The sequence below is a fragment of the Punica granatum genome, chromosome 3 (genome assembly GCF_007655135.1).
Source record: "Punica granatum isolate Tunisia-2019 chromosome 3, ASM765513v2, whole genome shotgun sequence".
Taxonomy (NCBI): Eukaryota; Viridiplantae; Streptophyta; class Magnoliopsida; order Myrtales; family Lythraceae; genus Punica; species Punica granatum.
In genome coordinates this window covers 20,946,191-20,968,485 of record NC_045129.1, presented here as the reverse complement: position 1 = coordinate 20,968,485, position 22,295 = coordinate 20,946,191, and positions in this window count along the sequence as shown.

Sequence of the window (22,295 nt, the reverse complement as noted above, 5' to 3'; positions counted from 1 at the left end):
GATTAGGGCGTTGAGCCCTGTGCTCGATGATTAGGGTGTTGAAGCCTAATATTATTCGGCCTAGGGATCAAGCTCGACCCGTATGGCAAACAAGTGCGGAAAGATAACACGCAACATGTTAATAACAGACAAGGTGTTTTGTATTTACCGAATGTACGTGGATTAACAAGTTTATTAATCCAAAAGTGTTTTTGCAAGCAAATGCCATATGCTAAGCAATCAAACACGTGCCAATGTTTTAGTATTCTGCTTTTGTTGGAAATTTGGAAAAGAGAATCGAATATCATGTGTGTAGATTGCTTTTATAGTGATTCGGTGTTGTGACACTGAATTACCACTGAATTGATCCAAACTTGTATTTTGACTCTAGATTTGGAACCTAGAGTTCCGCCTAACCATTTTCTAGGATTTGGTTAAGTCGAGTGAAATGATTAGTCCGATAACTGTATTTTGATACAGAATACCCAACTGACATCTTAAACTGCGCTAGGATGTCGGCGAATCACGAAATGATGTTCTTGCCCTTGTTTTGAAAATTTGTTTTCAGAAAAGGAGAACAACACAATAAGGATTTGAAAGTATGAGGGTTTTGAAAAGGGCATTAACACCGTTTTGTAATTCGTCGACGCGAGTTACAAATTAATGTCCAATTCGTGCAAAGTTATTTAAATGGAATGAATTAACCGTGTGAACGTCCCGATTAACCCGTTCGTGGAATTAATGCTTAAGGTTATTGTGCCGAATGCATTAATTGTGAAAACGATTCGTGATTCGGCGACCAACACGAATCCGTAAGGATCGAGAATATTTGGTCCAATGACCGAAACTACCCTCGTAACCGAATGGACCCGAATGAGTCAACGATACCCGAATCCATGCATGTTTTGTTTTGAAAAGACATGTAATCGATGTTTTAACTTGAGAATCGTGGAAATATCGAAATTACACTTTCGTACAATCCTAGAAATGAATTAAACTCGAAATAAGGAAATCATTCTTGATCCAAAAAGGGCCAAGAAGCCCTCGGCTTCACCTTGTCAAAGATGGCCGAATACTCTCATGGCTCGATTCAAATCACAAAGAATTTCCTTGTCTTGGTTTAATCATTTTTCGCATGCTCAAACATCAAACATCATGAATAACACGTTTTGACAAAAGCCGGTATTACCATGATTTGATTAACTCATTTAAACATGCAAACATTCACAAACATGTTATTTAAGGAATCGATAAAATAATACCGGCTTCATGCATGCAAGAACAACAAAATAAACTCGGAAAATAACTTGGATCGGGCTAAGGAGACCAATCTTAACCCGAAAAGAGCAACTCAAGTCTCGGCCATCCCATTTAGAGACTTGGCCGTGAGCTCACTTGCCATTTCCGGGTCGGGATGGTCTTCCAAACAACAATCCAAACCTTTTTCCGACATGCTAGCAAGTTATAAGGTAATACACATGCATAATATAACATAAAATTGCATAAAAGTTAAGTCTTGCAAGTTAAGTATGCATAAAATACCATAGTACTCCATAGCCATGCAAAAATATAAAAAGCCCTAACTCCTCTAAGTCAAGAGTAATTACCTAGCCTCGGGATACGAGGAAAGAGTCGGGGAAGTGTTCGAGAGTCGGGTGACTCGGTTGAACGCTTGGAAGGATGCTCGGGTGCAAAGGATGCACGTTCGGGGAGCTAGGTGCACGGGAATGCGGCTGGAATGCACGGGAGGCGCGCGGCGTGCGCGGGGTGCGGGCAGGAGCGCGGACATGCAGGCGTGCGCGCGGGGCGCGCGGGCGTGCGCGGGGCGCGGGCGTGCGCGGGCGTGCGCGCGGGCGGGCGCGGGCGTGCGCGCGGCTGGCGCTGGCGGGTCACTATTCACCCGAGAGTAGCGATTTCACCCGAAATGCACTATTTGACCTAAAACAATAATTTAAAGACTTCAAATGGAAAAACCAATTTCACCAATGAACTCCATGGGTCCAAAATGAGTGGGATATGAAGTTTGAGAAATTTTGAGCTTAAGTCGGGATGATGAACATCGGCTTCCGACTTAAGAACTCAAGGCTCTCTTTTGATCTTTTCGGTTTTCTTTTCTCTTCCTTCTAAGTGCTGAAGTTTTCTGGTTCTTGAGTGTTCATGGCTATGGAGTTTGAGAGCATTTCTTGAAAGAGAAAGGTTGGAGAGAGTGTGTAAGAGGAGAAGTGATTATCTTAATCACTTTTGGGCCATTTATAGGCAAAGCTAATGACACAATTAGCAAAAGCAAGTGCTCTTAACCCCCATGCTTAGAAACTATCAAGCCTCATCCTCTTCCATTGCATTAATGAAGAAGAGATAAGACATTGATGAGCATTGATGAGCATTGATGGAGGCTTGAGTGTTGTCTTCAAACTCTTGGATATTTTCAAGCAAGAGTGCAAGTTGGCTTCTTGCATTGAAGAAGAAGAAGAAGCTTCTAGAGTAAAGGGTGACTCATCTTGAATAGCCCGTGGGTCCCACGACCGAAGAGAAGAAACCAGGAAAAAGCTCGGGTCTCGATTGATCGAGCATTCGAAGTTCGTGGTTTGAATTGAACGTCGAATTATCGATATACGCGAGGAAATGGATTTAATGAGTCCGAGATTGGCATTTTCCGTGAGAAATTGCCAAATGTCTGTATGAGGCTTGGAAGCCGGTTTTGCTCCTTTTATGCATTCAGAGTGAGGTTACCCACTTCTGACAGCATATCTTGTATCTGCATCCCACGTCGGTCATTTTGACATAAATTGTCAAATTACGTGGGCCCTTGTCCCTTAAGCCGGTAAATACAAATATGGAGCCGGAGATGTCCTAGGAGGCCGAAACTGGATTTCTCAGATTGCTTTCTGAGTTTCTTGGGCGATCCGGAGATTACTGCGATCTCTGTTTGCTGAGATTGGGCCTCTAAGGATATGAAAAGTGCATCTGAGACCCTTAAAGCACTGCTCGAGGGGTCTAGATGAGTTGTGTGATTCATTCCGACAATTCCACATTGAGCCTTGAGAAGGCTAGCATTGTGTAAGGTAAGCATCCGGCGTCAAGTTTCCCCAAAGAGGACCTCCGGATATGAATTTTCAGTGAAAATGGTCTTTTGTGCCCCTCGGAGGTTACTCGGGAAACCATGAAGGGTTTTGCTGTCTGTTTTGCCCAATTGCGAATGTCCGCTGGAGTTTTCAGGGCAATGTAGTGTGAACTTCGTTTGCCGTAATTCCATCAGACCAGTCTCCGGTTACGCTCTTCCGAAGAAGGGTATGCCCGTTTTGTCATTCGGAAGTCATTCAGAGTGTCTGTATGGCTTCTAAAAGACAATATGAAGCATTGCTCGTGCTCTGTATGATTGAGGGGCATGGCCGCATCTGATATTTGGAATTAACTTTTCTTCGAGAAACCGGCATTTTTGGACTTCCACTGAAAAGTTGTCTGTATACAGAAAGTTGTTCTGTATAGAGCAGATGATTTGCAAAATGCCTTTGGGGACACTTTTCATCTGTTTGGCATTGGAGTGGATTTTTGGGGTCCAATATTGGCTGTCTTCCGATGATCGAGCGAACTATCGGAAAATAGAACTGTCCGTGTGATATACTGAAAATGCCGGTTTTGGATATTGCTGAGCTCTCTAGTCACTCTATTACCCTTTGGTGACCCCTGGAGTCCTTCTGTCATATGCCTGTGTCATTTGCCCGATTTTGCCGACTTGAGGATGAATAGTGATTTTCTGCTCTGTTAAGTCGTTTTTCTGTATTCTGCTCAGGTTGTGGCTTGGATCATTGCTGATATCATCGTTTGGAAAGGTGAGCCAAAATGGGGTGCTGACAGCTTGCCCCTCTTTGACTGCATGCTCGAGTAGAGGATGCAGCCAAAGACTTCAGAAGCACCCCAATTTGATAGCAATGATTGACATGGAATTTCCGATAACAGTCTTCTCCCTCTTACTTTGGATATGTAAGGATGTTATACCTGATGCAGAAATGTAAAAGCCAGGATGAACCTGAGGGGATGGACCGCTAAACAGATAAGTAGTCGGGACGTACCCGAAGTGCAGGAAAGTAGTCGGGACGTGCCCGAAATGCAGGAAAAGTAGTCGGGACGTACCCGAAATGCGGAAAAGTAGTCGGGACGTACCCGAAATGCGAAAAAGTAGTCGGGACGTACCCGAAGTGCGGAAAAGTAGTCGGGACGTACCCGAAATGCAGAAAAGTAGTCGGGACGTACCCGAAATGCAGTAAAGTAGTCGGGACGTACCCGAAGTGCGGAAAATAGTCGGGACGTACCCGAAATGCGGAAAAGTAGTCGGGACGTACCCGAAATGCGGAAAAGTAGTCGGGACGTACCCGAAATGCGGGAAAAGTTGTCGGGACGTACCCGAAATGCGGAAACGTAGTCGGGACGTACCCGAAATGCGAAAAAGTAGTCGGGACGTACCCGAAATGCAGAAAAGTAGTCGGGACGTACCCGAAGTGCGAAAAAGTAGTCGGGACGTACCCGAAATGCGGGAAAGTAGTCGGGACGTACCCAAAATGCGGAAAAGTAGTCGGGACGTACCCGAAATGCAGAAAAGTAAATTGCATGGGATGCATTGCAAAAAGTAAATGCAAACGTTGGGGAGTTGCGTGAGCTGTGGAAGGAATCATTGTGCTTCCTCCGTCATTGAGCTTGTCCGTGTTGCAATCGATGTAGTGGCAGAATGTTTCATTGTTTGCCAACTGATTGTGATGCGATTGAATGCATGGAGTATTATCCTGAAGACTTCTCCTTGGATTTTAGTTGTGGTCCTTAGCATAAGGCAGACATGCATTCATCAAAGAAAGACTTCTTCCGAGGTTCACATCTTCGTTCCTGCATATAGAACCATGGGAGCTAACAGTAGTTGTCAGTTCTACTCTACAGCCATAATGAAGATGTAGAAAGAAGTCTGAATAATAATGCTTTGGGGATTTGAACTTGATGACCATTTAAAGGGATGGTCGTATCCCGCTAGGTTTGTGATTTGACAAGAAAGGCTTTTTACAGAACAGGCATGACCTGTAGAATTTGCATAAGGGTATAGGGGGATTCTTTGGGATCCTCCAAATCAAGGATACAAAGATTCGACTGTATGTCGAAACGTGTCTCATGCTCTGAGAGTAAAAGAGAGTTTGCTTGCATCGAAGACTGTCAAACCACTATTTGTTGCCGCTGCATGCTGAATGTAGCTGTCATTTCGTGGTCGAGCTGCCGAAGGTCCCCTAATTTTTGCCTAGGTCGCAAGACGCGTGACGACCTAACGGGGTGTTTTGTTTGACATTTCTCTCATTTAGATCTCACCTTTTGCTACGATCATCCGTATTGGGTCTGATCGCACCTCTCGATTCCTCTAACTTTTGCCTAGACCGCCCTTTTCGGGTTTTCAGCCTAGCGAGGATTTTGATTCATGCTCTCCTTTTGCCACGGTTCCCCTTTGCGGGATTTTAAACCGTGCCTCTCATTCCCTAATTTTTGCCTAGGCCGCCTCAAAGAGGTTTTCAACCTAGCGGGAAATCCATTCTTTTTCTCTCAGGAAAAATTCAGAGAAAAGGGAAAGAGCAGAAGATGGGAGTACATGAGTTAACGAAATTAAAAGTGTTGGGAACTGTACATGCAAAGAAAGATAAAATGTAATGTGCATTTGAGAAAACATCCGCAGTGGGATAAGAGAAACACCATCACGGATAGTATTTCTTAAGAGCATCAGCATTGACCGGAAGAGCGTTCTCGTTTCCGTCCATATCGTTGAGAATGATTGCCCCTCCGTCAAAGACTTCTTTAACGATGAATGGACCGTCGTACTTGTAAGCGAACTTGCCCCTGGAATCTGGGGCGATGTGTAAAACTTTTCGCAAGACGAGGTCGCTGGGGCTGAACTTGCGAGGACGAACTTTTTTGTTGAATGTTCGAGCCATTCTTTGCTGATAGCACTGACCGTGGCAAAGTGCAGTTAGCCGCTTCTCGTCGATGAGATTAAGCTGTTCATAGCGTTGCTTCGCCCATTCTGCTTCCTCGAGTTTGGACTCGGCAAGAACCCTCATGGAGGGAATCTCCACTTCGATTGGAAGAACCGCTTCCATGCCGTAGACCAAAGAATACGGGGTTGCCCCGGTGGATGAGCGGATAGAAGTCCGATATGCCAAGAGTGCAAACGGGAGCATCTCATGCCAGTCCTTGTAATTCACCGTCATTTTTTCGATGATTTTCTTTATATTCTTATTCGCTGCCTCTACCGCACCATTCATTTGTGGACGATATGGAGAGGAATTACGATGTTGGATCCTGAACTGTGCACAGAGCTCGTCAATGAGCTTATTATTCAGGTTCTTGGCATTGTCGGTGATGAGAGTCGCAGGGACCCCGTATCGCGCAATGATGTCGCGTTTGAGGAAGCGAGCCACGGCCTTTGCAGTGACTGACGCAAGGGTGATAGCTTCGATCCACTTGGTGAAGTAATCGATAGCTACCAGTATGAACAAATGTCCATTGGATGCTTTAGGGTTGACTGGACCAATCACGTCCATGCCCCACATTGAAAATGGCCACGGAGCAGCCATTGGATGGAGCTCGTTGGGTGGTGCTCTGATCTGATTCGCGTAGACTTGACACAAGTGACAGTGTCTGACATGCTTGACGCAGTCGGTCTCCATGGTAGACCAGAAGTACCCGAGTCGCATGAGCTTCTTTGCTAGCATGAGTCCATTCATATGAGGTCCGCAATTTCCTTCGTGCACTTCTTCCATGAGGCGTTGTGCCTCATTCTCGTCGACACACCGAAGTAGTGTAGCATCGAATGAACGGCGGTAGAGAGTCTCGCCACTCAGGAAAAAGTGTGCCGCAATGCGGCGTAGAGTCCTCCGGTCATGACGATCGGTGAACGCTGGGAATTGACCTGTTTGCAGCAAGTGCTTGATGTCTGCGTACCACGGTTTGCCGTCAACAGCATCAATTACATCGCAATGGGCAGGGCCCTGAGCAATCTCAAACTCGAGAGGTTCTATGAGATTCTCCTTCGTAATGCTCACCATGGATGCGAGCGTTGCAAGTGCATCTGCGAACTGGTTCTTCATGCGTGGGGTGTACGTAAATGAGATATCTTTGAAGTTCTCTGTCAACTCTTCGAGGTACTCATGATATGGCACCAACTTTGGATCTTTCGTCTTCCATTGTTTAAGCGTCTGGAAGATTGTGAGCATAGAATCGCCAAACACTTTTAACTCCTTGACTTTGAGGTAGATTGCGGCCTGCAAACCGAGGATACAAGCTTCATATTCGGCTATGTTGTTGGTGCAAGGGAAATCAATCTTCGCTGCAACAGGGAAATGACGCCCCTCAGGGGATATCAGCACCGCGCCGATACCAGACCCAGTGGAATTGACTGCACCGTCAAAGTACATCTTCCATCCTAGAGTCTCTTCCTCATCACTCACTTGGAGGATCCTTTCATCTGGAAAGTTAGGGTTGATCGGTGTGTCGTCCTCGATCGGAAACTCCGCTAGATGATCTGCAATTGCTTGGCCCTTCATTGACGTGCGTGATACGTATTCGATGTCATACTCCGTCAGTTGGCAACGCCATTTTGCTATGTTCCTCATGGAGGACGGACTGCTGAGTAGATACTTCAAAGGATCTGTCTTTGACAGCAGGCGAACAGTATGGTAGAGAGTGTATTGCCGGAGCCTTTGCATGACCCAAACGAGTGCGCAACACATCTTCTCTATCTCAGGGTAGTTGGACTCCCCTTCAGTGAACTTTTTGCTTAAATAATAAATTGCTCGCTCTGCATGAGAGGAATCGTCCTTTTGCCCTAACATGCATCCGATGGATTGTCGGCGTACTGTCAGGTACAGAATGAGAGGACGATCCGGTGAAGGTGGAACCAACACCGGTGGCTGAACTAGGTATGCCTTGACTGTATCAAAAGCTTTCTGACACTCGTCATCCCATTCAACCGCTGCATTTTTGCGAAGCAAACGGAAGAGTGGTTGGCACTTGTCTGTTAAATTTGCAATGAAACGTGCGATGTAATTCAGCCGTCCTAGGAAACTCCTTACTTCGCGCACTGTCGATGGAGGGGGCAATTCCATGATCGCCTTGACTTTGTCGGGATCAACCTCGATGCCCTTTTCGCTGACTACAAACCCTAGCAATTTTCCTGACTTGACGCCGAAAGTGCATTTCGTTGGGTTGAGTCGGAGTTTGTACTTCCTGAGACGATCAAATAGCCGCCTGAGGTTGACAAGATGATCTTCACCTGCTTTGGACTTTGCAATCATGTCGTCGACGTAAACCTCTATCTCTTTATGCATCATGTCATGAAATAGAGTGACCATTGCCCGCTGATAGGTTGCCCCAGCGTTTTTGAGACCAAAAGGCATGACCTTGTAACAAAACGTACCCCACATCGTGATGAACGTCGTTTTGATCTTATCCTCCTCGGCCATCTGAATCTGATTGTATCCAGAGAAACCATCCATGAAGGAGAATTGTGTGTGGCGTGCTGTATTGTCCACCAAGACGTCGATATGGGGCAGCGGGAAGTTATCCTTAGGACTGGCCTTGTTAAGGTCTCGATAGTCGATGCAGACTCTGACCTTCCCATTCTTCTTTTCCACTGGCACCACGTTAGCTACCCATTCAGAGTAATTGCATACCTCTAAGAATCCCGCATCCACCTGTTTGACGACCTCCTCTTTAATGCGGAGAAGAAGATCAGCTCGTTGACGCCGTAAGTGTTGACGTTTGGGCGGAAATCTTTCAATGTCGAGTGGGAGGAAATGCTTTACGATCGAGGGGTCCAAACCTGGCATATCGGTATAAGACCAAGCGAAGACCTCTTGATACTCTGACAAGAAATCGATCATCCGGGCTCTCTGTGCGGGGTCGAGATTCGTCCCGATCCTTAGGGTGCGTTGCTCTTCTGTGGTGCCTATGTTGATCTCTTCGGTTGGCTCGATCGAAGTGAGTTGATGGTTTTCAAGACGATGCAATATCTCGGGCACGTGATCGTCCTCGTCAAGTCCTTCCCCGAAGTATATGGGTAGGGACTTTCTGAGGTGTGTTTCGGACGAATTCGAATCGTTGCATCGGTGATTTGGATTCGATTGGAGCCTGGACATGAAAGCGAATTGTTTTAGAAATTAAAAGATGCTAGAAGTAAGCATGAGAGAGAGAATCTAGACACAAAAATTCAAAAAGCATGTAGGGATTTTATTAATAAGCCATAACAAAAACCCCTCTTCTGTTGTGTGGCTTATGGCGTTGCCGACACACAGGTAGCATTATATATAAAGACCGTTTTACACATCGGCAACTACGGCCCAGTAGAGCGGAACTGAAGTCCAGTTGGTAAGCTCCTCATCCTCCCGTACAGGGCGGATATGAACCCTGGAAGATGTCTCCTCAGTGACGGCATATATGGCTGGCAAAGCCAAAAACGCTTCAACTGCATCCGAAGAGAAGTCATCTGTTTCAGTGATTGGGCTATCGGAGGTGCCTCCCATGATCTGCGGTGGTGCTGCAAAAAACTGTGAGAGTGGTGGAACCAGAATGCCCCTGAAGAGCTTTTCGTAATGTACAGCAAGGCGGTGTAGATGCTTTCCACGGCGAGACTGCACGATCTCATGACAGGAGGGGCGAAAGCCAAGTCCCCTCCTATTGCGGTATTCCTCCATTTCAATCGGTCGAAGGATTCCCTGTGCACGTGCCCCAAGTCCAGTTCCGGGGACGTAATCGTTCTTCAACAGAACCTTTCCAATCATACGATCGGTTCGTGATGGACCGACTTTTCCGTAGTCTCGGATTACGGAAATCGTGTCGAAAGAGTGAAAGGGAAGATTCTGATCTTCTCCAATGCTGATGTAAGGAACGGCTGTCTCCTTGTAGACTGCGTAGTCTTCCTCACCGTTGACAGTGATAAGCTTACCTTCGACGAAGAACTTCAGTTTCTGGTGCAGCGACGAAGGAACAGCGCCGGCGGCGTGAATCCATGGTCTCCCGAGCAAGAGACTGAAAGCATTGGGTATCTCGAGGATCTGAAAGGTGACAGAGAATGAGCAAGGACCCACATCGATCAGGAGATCGATTTCTCCATTCACTTCTCTCCTAGAGCCATCAAAGGCTCGAACAGTGGTCTTGCTTGCACGGATGCGGCTCATGTCCACGTTCATCTGTTTCAGTGTGGAGACGGGGCAAACGTTGAGAGCAGAGCCGTTGTCGATCATGACTCGACCAACAATGTGATTGTTGCACTTACAGACTATGTGCAATGCCCGTAAGTGTTCCTGACCTTCGGATGGAAGCTCATCATCTGCAAAGGATATCTGATTCGAGAAGATTGAACTAACAGTCTGCTCGATATTATCCGGTGCCGTGTCTTTTGGGACTTGTGCCGCGGTGAGGACTTTCAACAAAGCATTCCGATGCGGCTCGGAGCTCAAAAGCAACGCGAGGAGCGAGATATGGGCGGGTGACTTGCCCATTTGCTCCACCACTTTGTACTCACTTGCCTTGATCACTTTCATGAAAGCTTCCGCTTCTTGATCGGTGACCTTCTTTGTAAAGACTGGCACGGCTTCTGGAACGGCTGAGGATGTAATAACAGGGGCTTTCCCTTTGTCTGTAGACTCTGGACCCTGATAAACTCGTCCTGAGCGCGTGATGCCCATCGCACTCATCTCATGCTCCATGTTGGCAACCTCATTCCCATAATCCCAGGGAACTCGACGGTCTTGGTATGGCTCCTTCGCAAGAACCTCGATAACGAATGGGACGTCAGATGTAAATGCATCATTTGTCGGAGCATAATTGACAATAAAGGGAATTGAGGTCTTCTGCGCGTCTTCTTCCTCTTTGATAGAAGCGATGCTGATCATGTTGATAGAAGGTCCTGAACCTGATCCATGATCGGGGAGAGGGTTTGCGCGGACATTCGGTGGCTTCACTTCATTAAAGGAGATTTGCCTTGCGTCGATCAACTCCTGAATTTTATTCCGGAGTGTCCAGCAATTGTCGAGGGTATGACCAGGAGCACCCCGATGGAATTCACAGTGTAAGTTCTGATTCTGCACTGCGGGGTCAAAGTTGGGACCAGGCGCTTCTGTTCTGATCTTGTTGCCTGCAAGAAGCTGCCTGAATATGTGAGAGAGAGGGGCTGGTAAAGTGGTGTACTGCTTGCGTGGACGCGGTTGTGCAACTTTGTCCTGATAAGTTCTGGGGGCTGGAGCACGTTGAACCGACTGAGGAGATCTCGAAGCCGGGGGTCTACCTTGTTGAGCCTGAGCAGGAATATGCTGTTGCGGAAGTTGCGACTGGATAACAGTTGGCGGGGTTGGGAAATAAGCCTGCGATGTTTGGTAGGGCTGCACATAATGCACGGGATGTGCATATGCCTGGGGAGTCTGTAATGCAGGAGTATAGTCCACCGAAATCGGCTGTGAAGCCTGATATCCGGAGTTGACGGCGCCAATAGTCATGTCTTTGCTTCTCCTGGAGGTTCCAGCAGTCTGCTTCTTTGACGTCTCTCCATCCTTCTTCTTTGATGGGCCTTCGATTCTTCCTAACTTAACACCCATGTCAAGCTTCTTTCCTGCCTCGATCAAGTCCGAGAAGGAGGAAGTATGAGCCAGGAGATGTGAGTAATACGCGCCTCTGAGTGTGGAGTGGAACAGCTGAACTTGTTGTCGCTCAGTGATTGGAGGAATGTGCTTTGCTGCTCTTCCTCTCCATTCCGTTGCGTATGCTTCGAAAGCTTGACCCTCCTTCATCTCTGTCATGCTGAGATCGAGAAGGGTAGGAGGTGTTTCCGCACAAAATCGATACTGGTCGAGGAACTTCTGAGAAAGATCTGTCCATGTAGGGACATCGCCGGCTTTCAGGGTCATAAACCAATCTAGCGCCGATCCCATAAGACTATCTTGGAAAGTCTGAATGACGAATTCCTCATAATCCCAGTATGAGAGCATTTTGCTCTGATAATGACGGAGATGATGCCGAGGGTCTCTGGTCCCATCATATCTTTTGAACTCTGGAATTTTGATCTTAGGGGGCAGCCGCATGCCTGGAAAGAGATTCCAGTCACTGTCACTGAAATCGAAACGGGGGTTGCCTACTTGGAGGGCTCGAATGGTTTCCTCCATTCTCTTTATTCTCCTCTCCTGTTCATTCTCCGCTTCGAGAGGAACGTTTGTCGGTAGAGCTGGAGGGGCAGCCTGAGTAGGCGTGCCCGGTTCAGTGGGAGGAATGTTTAGGGGCGGTGGAGCAGGGTAAGAAAAGCTTATTTGGGGTTGTGGAGTTTGGAAAGGAAATTGGTCTGCAGTGGAAACAGGAGCCTGTGCGATCGTGACCGGAGGAACTGTCGGTGGTGGCACAGTATAGATTGGAGGATGCATTGACACGGTTAGCGGTGGCAGCGCATGCATAGTAGAGTCCGTGGATAAGAAAGCTGCTGGTGGCAACGGAACTGCTGTTGGAGCAGGTGGTGGCGGTAAAGGATCATTGATCGGATGGACTGTTGGTGCAAACGCCATTGCCGAGAAAGATGCGTCTTCAGCCTCCGAAGCAAAGGTTGGAGTGACCATTGGATTTGGATCGACAATTGGTCTATGCTCCAGAGGCGGAGTAAAGCTCGATGAGGCCTGATTCTGATTCCTGAGCATGGCCATGAGCTCAGTCATGTTGGTGGCCATGTTGGCCGCCAAGTGGTTCACCATTCCTTCTAACGCAGTAAAACGTGCGGACTCCACAAGGTTGGACGCCGTCTGTACTGTTGGTGGAGGATGTCCGATAGGGACGCCTGAATGCGCTGTAGATATGTCCGTGAGCATTACAGGTGATGTAACTTGCGTCAGTGGTGTTTGAGAATGTATCGGCGTTGGCGGAGTATCCTGTTCAAGAATGGCGGGTTGTTGGTCTTCTGCCATCCTTACTCGTGCACGAGTCGGATATCGATGGGACGCCAGTTGTTAGTACCTGTATGCGTAAGTGTATGAGTGTACTTATAGTGCTTTGACTATCTTCAAAATATAGATGACAGTATATGAATGCATGAGGTGCATAAGTTTGAAAATACTAATGCCATTACATCAGTTTGATTCATATTCTATAATTTATAAAGACAGTCTGTTTGAAAAGGAAACATAAACATTAAACCGCCAACTATTACAACCCGTAGCTGAGTGAACGCTGCGTGGGTCCGGTGCGGGGCAAAAGCGTTAACAAACTAAACCTAAGGATGAAAGACCTTGCGAGCTTTTGCCCGCGCTCGGTCCAGCATAGCGCTCAAACGCGCTATCTCCCTGTCTTGGTTCGCTATGCGTGCGCGAATCTGAGCCAACTCGCTCTGAAGCTCTCTGTGATCAGTGAGTTCTGCGCGAATATCCACAAGCTCACAACGGAGTCGATCTCGCTCTTCTCTGATGGACTGCAATTCTGTGCGCATGACTCCTTGGACTGAGCTCTCCGCGTCTGGAATGTCTGCATGCGGTGCGTGAGGAATCCGCGGCAAATGTCGTCGACGAACGGGTGTGAGTCCCTGTGGATGGAATTGCGCCACATATGCTACGGTAGCTGAGAAAGCTCGTTCGTCGTCGGTAGGGTGCTCCGGGAAATAGAGCTCTTGAACGGTGCGCGTGTTCCATAAACGTTGAACTTCTCTAATCCGCAGAACCCTATCTGGAAGTAAAGTTATAATATCCGTCCACATGAAGCGGTGTGGAGTGCGATCTGCCTCTCTAGGAATATCCTGTAAGCCGCCAAGTTGTCTGATGACTCGGGCTGGGAAAACAAGTGTGCTCCCTAAGTGACTGATCAGAGGAAGTCCTATGACTGAAGGGCATCCAATGGTCATGGGTCCACCGGGATTCCAGCGAGCAGCCCACAAAAACTGTGCCGGGGTGAGTCTCTTGAAGAACTGGATCCAATCGGTGTAGTCGCGATCGGAGGGCCGAAACACTTGAAGTAGGCGAGCGATGAGCGAACGCTCGTCAGTGATGTAGGAAAAGGGATGTGATGAGCAGAACGGCCTGATGTGTGCGAGGAGCCAAATCTGAAGAAGATGCGGAGCTCCTCTCATTCTACCACGTCGAACCTCTCGTACATAGTCAAGAGACCGAATGGTCTCAGCCAAGACGGCTTCTACATAGCTACGGCCTCCTACCACTTGGAGGATGACTTGGGCGAGTGCCTTATGAGGTTCGACGAGTGGGGGAATAGGATGGTCCCAAAGATGAGCAAGAGGAACCCATGACAGGCGTCACGTTGGTACGATTCTCCCCTGGCATTGAGAGAACGAACATGTATGAAGTCTATGAGCCATGCGGTCCTAACGCTATGCTCCCCTCCATGCTGAAGTTCAAGACGAATTTCTTCGTCGCGGAGATCTAAGAGGATGGCGAGTCTACTCTGTATCGTGGCGAACTGGTTGGGCGCCACGATGTCGAGGGTCGGCATGGGTCGCTGAATGAGTGCCGCGTACTCCTCTACTGTGGGAGCTAGCTCTGACCCCTGAAAACTGAATACGGCCCGCTGAGTGTCCCAAAAACTAATAGCAGTTCTGAGTAGGGTCCAGTCAATGGGGGAATCAGCGAGTAATGGCAAGTCTCCTATGATGAGCCGGAGGAATGCACGGTCAACTGGGCGGAATGTATTCCAAAGGCGAGTAATGTCCGCAGATGGCATGATGATGACATCGAGCCTAAGACAGGGATGCGAGCGATCCATCCTTACCTAATGGAGAGATGTTGGTTTAATGTTTATAAACAAACTGATGTAATGTCCTAGGTTGTTTTGAAAACATGCATGCAGTGCAGAAAAGTAAAGTATATCTGTATCTATTACAATGTACATCGCTCATTGTAGAAAAACAACAAAAGGCCCGCCTAAAAGAAAACTAGGGGCCGACTCAAAGACCGGACTTTGGGTCGGTTGACGGCATGAGGTTTGTTTTGGTCCAGCATGACGGTCCCTGTTTATGCATGGTTTCAGTGTTCTACTGGGAAAACCACTAACTAGGGATGGGGGCTCCCGATTCAAGGGGATCAATTCCTTGAAATCGAGCGAGGATCTTTGGGGGCCAGTTCGGTGGCGGAGCCAACTCGATCCGTTCCCTTACTCGGAACCTCTGACTAACCTAGCTTCCTAGATTGGTGCCCGTGGGATTTCAGGCATTTGGTACCTAAATCCACTAGAATGATGCAATGCGAGTGCAGAAAAGTAAATGTGCAAGAAAAGTAAATGTACAGAAAGCGATAAATAAACATGCAAGCAAGCAAACGGATCGAGCCTGAATCCACTAAGTATGTCCCCAGTGGAGTCGCCAAGCTGTACGGACCCGAATGTGGACTCTCGTCGGGGCCCGCATTGCGCGCTTTTGGATCGCGCGGCTTGGGAGTGTCCACCTTCCCGTGGGGACGCGTGACGGACACGCGTGAGAGAAGGAGTCGCCACTTATCATTTTACGACCCGTAGGTCGAGGGCGGATAAGTTACCCGAGTCTAGGGGTATGGAACACCTAGTTTGTCGTTAAGGCATTGATCTGTGCGGAACCGGAAAATCCGTGTTCGGGGGTTCATGTTACGTGCGGGCCTATATCCCGCACGCCCTTTCGGTACTCTGGTTTGCTAGGCTTGCATTTTTGTTTTATTTACCGCATGAATTAGGCTGCACTCGGCTCACACGTTTTGACACCGTAACTTCGATGAATTAAACGATGTCGGTGGAGAAGCTGAGAGAGAAGTAAACCCGTGTGTCGGGGAATTGGTTCACAATCTTGCGTTACAGTTCATCGAACCATGGAGGTTGAATCCCTGCGTGAACCAGAACCGCGAGTTCTTGGATTTACTTGTATCTGGGCAAGCATTAGACCGATTCGATTAATTCGACTCTCGGACCGTTCGCTCACCGACTGGAATTCTTACAGAATAAATGTACAAAATAAAATCCTTACAATGCTCTCGAAAACAATAAATACAAATTACAAATGGCCGAATTCCAGTCGACTCGCGTTCGGTTATTATTCCACTCTAACTCACCGTGAGTTTAGGGAAAAAGACCGAAGAACTGAAATTCAATGGACGCTCTCACTGAATAGGGCGTTGGACCCTGTGAGTGTTGATTAGGGCGTTGAACCCTGTGCTCGATGATTAGGGTGTTGAACCCTAATATTATTCGGCCTAGGGATCAAGCTCGACCCGTATGGCAAACAAGTGCGGAAAGATAACACGCAACATGTTAATAACAGACAAGGTGTTTTGTATTTACCGAATGTACGTGGATTAACAAGTTTATTAATCCAAAAGTGTTTTTGCAAGCAAATGCCATATGCTAAGCAATCAAACACGTGCCAATGTTTTAGTATTCTGCTTTTGTTGGAAATTTGGAAAAGAGAATCGAATATCATGTGTGTAGATTGCTTTTATAGTGATTCGGTGTTGTGACACTGAATTACCACTGAATTGATCCAAACTTGTATTTTGACTCTAGATTTGGAACCTAGAGTTCCGCCTAACCATTTTCTAGGATTTGGTTAAGTCGAGTGAAATGATTAGTCCGATAACTGTATTTTGATACAGAATACCCAACTGACATCTTAAACTGCGCTAGGATGTCGGCGAATCACGAAATGATGTTCTTGCCCTTGATTTGAAAATTGTTTTCAGAAAAGGAGAACAACACAATAAGGATTTGAAAGTATGAGGGTTTTGAAAAGGGCATTAACACCGTTTTGTAATTCGTCGACGCGAGTTACAAATTAATGTCCAATTCGTGCAAAGTTATTTAAATGGAATGAATTAACCGTGTGAACGTCCCGATTAACCCGTTCGTGGAATTAATGCTTAAGGTTATTGCCGAATATTAATTGTGAAAACGATTCGTGATTCGGCGACCAACACGAATCCGTAAGGATCGAGGATATTTGGTCCAATGACCGAAACTACCCTCGTAACCGAATGGACCCGAATGAGTCAACGATACCGAATCCATGCATGTTTTGTTGAAAAGACATGTAATCGATGTTTTAACATGGGAATCGTGGAAATATCGAAATTACACTTTCGTACAATCCGAGAAATGAATTAAACTCGAAATAAGGAAATCATTCTTGATCCAAAAAGGGCCAAGAAGCCCTCGGCTTCACCTTGTCAAAGATGGCCGAATACTCTCATGGCTCGATTCAAATCACAAAGAATTTCCTTGTCTTGGTTTAATCATTTTTCGCATGCTCAAACATCAAACATCATGAATAACACGTTTTGACAAAAGCCGGTATTACCATGATTTGATTAACTCATTTAAACATGCAAACATTCACAAACATGTTATTTAAGGAATCGATAAAATAATACCGGCTTCATGCATGCAAGAACAACAAAATAAACTCGGAAAATAACTTGGATCGGGCTAAGGAGACCAATCTTAACCCGAAAAGAGCAACTCAAGTCTCGGCCATCCCATTTAGAGACTTGGCCGTGAGCTCACTTGCCATTTCCGGGTCGGGATGGTCTTCCAAACAACAATCCAAACCTTTTTCCGACATGCTAGCAAGTTATAAGGTAATACACATGCATAATATAACATAAAATTGCATAAAAGTTAAGTCTTGCAAGTTAAGTATGCATAAAATACCATAGTACTCCATAGCCATGCAAAAATATAAAAAGCCCTAACTCCTCTAAGTCAAGAGTGATTTACCTAGCCTCGGGATACGAGGAAAGAGTCGGGGAAGTGTTCGAGAGTCGGGTGACTCGGTTGAACGCTTGGAAGGATGCTCGGGTGCAAAGGATGCACGTTCGGGGAGCTAGGTGCACGGGGAATGCGGCTGGAATGCACGGGAGGCGCGGCGTGCGCGGGTGCGCAGGCGCGCGGGCGTGCAGGCGGCGCGCGGGCGCGCGTGCGCGGGCGCGGGCGGGCGTGCGCGGCGGCGCGGGCGTGCGCGCGCGGGCGGGCGTCGCGGGCGTGCGCGCGGCTGGCGCTGGCGTGCGCGGGCGTGCGCGCGGCTGGCGCTGGCGGGTCACTATTCACCCGAGAGTAGCGATTTCACCCGAAATGCACTATTTGACCTGAAACAATAATTTGAAGACTTCAAATGGAAAAACCAATTTCACCAATGAACTCCATGGGTCCAAAATGAGTGGGATATGAAGTTTGAGAAATTTTGAGCTTAAGTCGGGATGATGAACATCGGCTTCCGACTTAAGAACTCAAGGCTCTCTTTTGATCTTTTCGGTTTTCTTTTCTTTTCCTTCTAAGTGCTGAAGTTTTCTGGTTCTTGAGTGTTCTTGGCTATGGAGTTTGAGAGGATTTCTTGAAAGAGAAAGGTTGGAGAGATTGTGTAAGAGGAGAAGTGATTATCTTAATCACTTTTGGGCCATTTATAGGCAAAGCTAATGACACAATTAGCAAAAGCAAGTGCTCTTAACCCCCATGCTTAGAAAATATCAAGCCTCATCCTCTTCCATTGCATTAATGAAGAAGAGATAAGACATTGATGAGCATTGATGAGCATTGATGGAGGCTTGAGTGTTGTCTTCAAACTCTTGGATATTTTCAAGCAAGAGTGCAAGTTGGCTTCTTGCATTGAAGAAGAAGAAGAAGCTTCTAGAGTAAAGGGTGACTCATCTTGAATACCCCGTGGGTCCCACGACCGAAGAGGAGAAACCGGGAAAAAGCTCGGGTCTCGATTGATCGCGCATTCGAAGTTCGTGGTTTGAATTGAACGTCGAATTATCGATATACGCGAGGAAATGGATTTAATGAGTCCGAGATTGGCATTTTCCGTGAGAAATTGCCAAATGTCTGTATGAGGCTTGGAAGCTGGTTTTGCTCCTTTTATGCATTTAGAGCGAGGTTACCCACTTCTGACAGCATATCTTGTATCTGTATCCCACGTCGGTCATTTTGACATAAATTGTCAAATTACGTGGGCCCTTGTCCCTTAAGCCGGTAAATACAAATATGGAGCCGGAGATGTCCTAGGAGGCCGAAACTGGATTTCTCAGATTGCTTTCTGAGTTTCTTGGGCGATTCGGAGATTACTGCGATCTCTGTTTGCTGAGATTGGGCCTCTAAGGATATGAAAAGTGCATCTGAGACCCTTAAAGCACTGCTCGAGGGGTCTAGATGAGTTGTGTGATTCATTCCGACAATTCCACATTGAGCCTTGAGAAGGCTAGCATTGTGTAAGGTAAGCATCCGGCGTCAAGTTTCCCCAAAGAGGACCTCCGGATATGGATTTTCACTGAAAATGGCCTTTTGTGCCCCTCGGAGGTTACTCGGGAAACCGTGAAGGGTTTTGCTGTCTTTTTTGCCCAATTGCGAATGTCCGCTGGAGTTTTCAGGGCAATGTAGTGTGAACTTCGTTTGTCGTAATTCCATCAGACCAGTCTCCGGTTACGCTCTTCCGAAGAAGGGTATGCCCATTTTGTCATTCGGAAGTCATTCAGAGTGTCTGTATGGCTTCTAAAAGACAATATGAAGCATTGCTCGTGCTCTGTATGATTGAGGGGCATGGCCGCATCTGATATTTGGAATTAACTTTTCTTCGAGAAACCGGCATTTTTGGACTTCCACTGAAAAGTTGTCTGTATACAGAAAGTTGTTCTGTATAGAGCAGATGATTTGCAAAATGCCTTTGGGGACACTTTTCATCTGTTTGGCATTGGAGTGGATTTTTGGGGTCCAATATTGGCTGTCTTCCGATGATCGAGCGAACTATCGGAAAATAGAATTGTCCGTGTGATATACTGAAAATGCCGGTTTTGGATATTGCTGAGCTCTCTAGTCACTCTATTACCCTTTGGTGACCCCTGGAGTCCTTCTGTCATATGCATGTGTCATTTGCCCGATTTTGCCGACTTGAGGATGAATAGTGATTTTCTGCTCTGTTAAGTCGTTTTTCTGTATTCTGCTCAGGTTGTGGCTTGGATCATTACTGATATCATCGTTTGGAAAGGTGAGCCAAAATGGGGTGCTGACAAACAGTACCCGACCAGTTCAACACCACTTCTTGCCGGTTTTCAGCAACATTTCCGACTTATTTTCGACCCTTGAGACCAGGTATGCTTTTCTCCCCGACTTAGAGAAGGCTAGGACTCTTAGTCTTTAGGCATGTGGGGTTTAAGGCGGGATTCATTTATTCGCTTGCAAATTTCATTTATGCACTTTTATTCTGTTACTCCGAACATGTAACGATGTATGCTCGTGGATGAATGCGTGTAACTCATCATGCTTTACTTATCGCACTGTTGATGCATGAGCCGGTGCCGTTTTATCGATTCCGCCCGAATGGTTGCATAAAAATACATGAGATCATGGCGGCACCGACTACGCTAAAATGAACCGTAAAAACGTGAGAAAAGACCATAAACTTGAGTAAAGAGAACATTCCTAACTCAAGGGAACCGAGAGATCCCGCGGGCATACCTTTTAAGGGGCTGGGATAGTATTGATTTCCTTAGGTTATTAAACGGTCTCTTTTCTTCGGTTACTGGCCGGTTCTCACCGAACCATAACAAGCGGAAACTAAAAGACTTTCACAAAGCCGAGAGCAAACATGCAGCAAAAGCACATATGTCGGTAATGGACTAATCATGCACGCGACAGAGAACCAAACAGAAGCAATCTAAAACAGACATACACATACTTCCAAATTGTCTGTCAAACAAATTTCAGATAACAAACGGCATAATCACGTAAACTCGGCGTAAATACACCGTTTGCTTGCATCCATGCACCCACATGCACTTATCATTTAGCATGCTTTATTTTCTGCATTACTTATTGAATATACATGCCTGTACTTGTCTGTTATTTGCTGAATTCATCACGGTTCTAGCCTGAACTCATAAGAGACGATTGCATGGGGTCCAACGCCTCAAAAATCATCGATCACGGGTCCAACGCCCATGCACACTGAGAGCGCGCAACCCGAGTGCGGCATCGGGTCTTGCCTCGACTCAACATCCCAATCTTAGTGATGTCTAAGTGGAAAGACAACTCGGATAGGATGAGTGAGTCGTGGTCAGGACATGACCCGGGAGCTCGACCCGTCCCACGGCTATCTTGAAAGTCAAGCGACTCTTCTGTTATCCGTCGGTCCAGTCGGTAAAACGTGTGTAGTTTGCATATGAATTAAAGATCGCGTGACACGAAGAGGTCTAAAAAGGACTCACGCGTCTCGACTCGAGCCGCCTCAAATTGGGCCCGGACTCGAGTCATAGTGGGCGAGTACTCGCTAGACACCGATTCTATTCGTGTTACACGTTTCGGTGCTTTGAAATTGTGAGTCTTCTAAGGAAAAGGGCATTTCCGCCGTTCCGTGAACCATCGATGCGCTTACGAATTAATGATCAATTTATCCAATTATTTAGTCCAAGTGATTTAATTAACCGAATGATACGTTCCGTTCCTCCCATTTGTAGAATTATTCGGTGGCGGTGATCTTGTATCACGGATATTATGGGTTTAACGGGTAATTATTCGAAATTAACTTATCTATCATGTGACTATTGCGTGGCTAACGATAAAACGCAAAATATGAATACAATCAATTCAAAGGGACGACTCCGAAGCAACGAAGGAAACCACCCTAAACCTGGGAAGGGTCAAAGAGCATTCGGCCACTCCTCCAAGGGTTAGGCCGAGAGTTCTCCTTGACCCGACTTGGGTTATGGAGGGTCTCCTACGTCAATTCCGGTCGTGTCTTGCATGCATAATACATCAAGCACAAGAACAACACATATTTCGATGAAAATGAAAGGAAACCGACGCCGCCAAGATCTCGAAGTGCAACCAAACACACAAAAAAACACATATGATATATGTATATAAAGGAATCGATAAAACGATGTCGATTCATGCAACAATAAAATGTGAAAACACGGGAACCAACCTATTTCGGAGTGAAAGAGACTTCCTTGGGCTCGTGTGGTCCAAAGGAACTCTCGGCCACATCCCCTCAAGAATGGCCGTGGGTTCCCTTGGCTCACACGGGTCAAGGCGGCCTCTTCGACCCCGATTTAAGTTCCTTTCCGTCATATTAATATATTACGTGCGGTAAACGACGATAAAGACGTGGGAACCAACTAGTTTCGGGGAAGAGGAGGCCACCCTAGCCTCGGAGGAACCAAAAGAGCTCACGGGTCCCTCCCTTGGGACTAGGCCGTGGGTTCCCATGGCCCGACCTTGGCTTAGACGTCTCTCCTACCTCGATCCTAACTGTTTCCCTCACGGTACATGTGTTCATGCGACATATAGGCGAGATATAGGGGACGTACATG